Genomic DNA, 2,974 nt, shown 5'->3' on the forward strand with positions numbered 1-2,974 from the left:
GGATTTGAACCTTGGTTGGAGGGTTTAAAATGCTTAGCTACACCACTCTAGCCAACTAAACCAAACTTATTTTGTGTCTAAACTATTAAAGTTGCTTCTAATATACAAATAAATGCACTGGAAAATAAAATAAAAAAACCGGGCCGTGCTTGGGCCGGCACGGCGTGCCACGGCAGCGGCCCAAGCCCGGCCCGACTAACGGGTCGTGCCGGGCCGTGCCGTGTTCGTGACGGGCCAAAATCGTGTCGTGCCACGGGCCGCCCGCCGGGCACGGCCCATTTGGACATCTCTAATCTGCACCATCAGAGCCATTCAAAGCTAGTAGATACAACGGGCAGCAGACCTCTTTATTGCCATCTTCTGTAATACCTCATTAGTTAACACCATGTTCATATCCTCAATAAACATAATATTCAAGTGTGGAGCACTTCTCTTGTGGCTCAAATTTATCATCACATGCATAACACAAGGCATTCACCTTTCTGAACTTCCTAACGTGACATTCCCTACTTAATTCCACCACATGTGAACCACTCTTGGAATCTGATTTAGCAGCTACATTAACATGTTTAGGCATATAAGCTCCCTTCCAAGCTTTATATTTACTTCTGATAAGCATTTCTTGTTGAATCTGAGCCAATAACACTGTCCGATCCACTAAGGGTGTGTCTGGTTGAGGGGTGTAGAATAGGGGGCTCTATTCCTATTTTTTGGATGTTTGGTTTCCAACAACTGGAGAGCAAAGCGGCTCCTGGAATATCCATATGAAAATATATCATCAATAGTTAGGATACCCCCGCTCCAACCAAAACGACCAAACATAAGCGTTCTCCTGGATACGAACATTCTTCTCTCCTCTATACTCATAAACTATCCAATCAAACAAAGAGCGGAGTGGCTCCATTCCATTTTACTCTTCAACCAAACAAAAATTGAAGTGGCTTTGTTCTACTTGCCAAACATGGAATAAAATGGCTCCATTCTCAGAAACTAGAATAAAGCCGCTCCATTCTAGTTGACTCTCCAACCAAACACACCCTAAACAAGTGTATCTGCACCATGCTCTAAATCTCCAATTTAAACCCCTTAACAAATTGCGTCACAAAAAATCTCCAATTTAAACCCCTTAGCCTTCACTGTAGCTACAAACTACACCCAATAGTTCAAACCATATTGCAGCTTGTGCACCTAGGGATGGTAATAGATCACGATACAAATATTTCTTAACTAATTGTTTGAGCCCTTAATTAATTTTATTTAAAAAATAAATAGAAATAAAGTCCTATTTTAATATGATCCGATTCTTAAATTTTATAATATAAAATTTAAAATGCATTACCACGTCTATGTGCACTTGCCACCACTGTGATGTGTTGTCTTCCATGTGCATGGACACGGCAGAAACCCACATAGCCACTGACACCTTGAAAATACTGAAGTAAATCCAAGCACTTTACCAGCCACACAATTGGATCCTCCGTAGTGAACTTCGGGAAATCTAGCTCAGGGCTAGTTTGAAAGCCACAAAATCGGAGGGGATTGGAGGGGCTACAATCCACTTCGTATTCAATTTTGAATAAGAAGGAGATTATAGCCCCTCCGATCTACTCTAGCTTTGTGGCTCCTAAACTAGCACCATCTGTTGAACACCTTAGGCAATACTCCTACTTGATGAGAGTGCGTGATCCCATTGCGGACATACGTGATTCTAGCAACCATCTGTTGAACACCTTGGTGATTTCCCCACCGATGGTGCTCCTCTTGTCCTCCTGGATGCCACGGAACTCAACAATGAGAGCGATTACTCTCTTTGCCATCAGAATCCTCCGACGACTCCCCCAGCGCCTTCCCCATCTCCTCCGGTCGCAGTTTAGCCACCGCCCGGCCCGTCTCCTCCATGTGGCGAAACAACAACGTCCGCCCATCCGCTGCGTGCTCAGCTACCAAAGCTGTGAGGTCCACTTGGGTTAGAAACTGTTGTTGGACCACCTCCATCACCTTGATCTTCCACACCAAGAGCCTAGAATCTCAATTTCGCAGTGGAATTGGAAGAGAAACCTGCTCCCAATTCCATGCTGAGGTACACTAGCTACCACACCAACTAGGGACAGATCGTGCAGAGCGCCGTCTGGTTACGGCCAGGCGGTCAGCTGCCAGCACTACCCCCTTGTGCGAGTGCATAGGCGTACCTTCGCGAGATGCGGATGGGGGAGCTGAGGAGGTCGTCATGCGTGAGTTGAGGAGACAGGAGACCGTTTCGGATCTGGGGCAAGTTGTGCGGTCCTGCCGCCTGTAGTAGGGTGTGCTTTGCGCGAGGCAGAGGAGGGGGTGAGGAAGAGCGGGGTGGCGGGCGACGGTGGGTGCGCGAGTGCGAGGTGGAGGTGGTGGGTGGCAGTACCGTGCGCGAGGGAGAGGAGGCTTCACGAACGAGAGGAGGAGGCGGCGGCTTGCACGGGAGGGGACGCGGGGAAGCCCTTCCCGACCCTATGAGGCCCTAGACCAAAGCACTGTCCTCCCCCGTGGATCAGGTCGGGGAGCGTGGGTCACCAAACAATTTTTTATTTTCCCTGGAATGATTCGGCCTGTGGATTTTAGACCTAGGGAATCGACCTGGATACTCCCGGGATCTCGGCCAACCAAAGGAGCCCTGATAGTGTGTCCACGGTCTGAAACACCTTCTCCCAAGGTGTTGCAGATATCTTCTCCCCATTTAACATGGCGTCCAACACAAAATAAGTCTGCACCGATAGACATGCTGATGGAGCTGTCGTGACGCCCTGGCCAAAGATTGGCAATCTCTGGTGGCAACTATGACAACCCTTGGCCAACATCACACTACTGTTGGTAACGTGAGAACTGAGAAGACACGACGGTCGTCGACGAGCGACTCGGCGAGCAGAGATCGCAAAACAACTTGTGACATAAGATGATGGCGAGAGTTCGAGTTCTATTCGCTGAGTAGTGTATCATCTGT

General features: G+C 48.2%; 1 long non-coding RNA gene across 1 annotated transcript; it reads right to left on the reverse strand.

Moving 5' to 3' along the window:
- Positions 1-319: 319 nt before the first annotated feature.
- LOC109940199 (uncharacterized) lies at positions 320-2,519 on the reverse strand. The gene is made up of 2 exons (XR_002262805.1): positions 2,190-2,519; positions 320-1,949 (listed from the first exon to the last, which is right to left on the reverse strand). It is a non-coding gene; the product is annotated as an uncharacterized lncRNA (long non-coding RNA).
- Positions 2,520-2,974: the final 455 nt, after the last annotated feature.

This window comes from Zea mays, chromosome 6 (genome assembly GCF_902167145.1).
Source record: "Zea mays cultivar B73 chromosome 6, Zm-B73-REFERENCE-NAM-5.0, whole genome shotgun sequence".
Taxonomy (NCBI): domain Eukaryota; kingdom Viridiplantae; phylum Streptophyta; class Magnoliopsida; order Poales; family Poaceae; genus Zea; species Zea mays.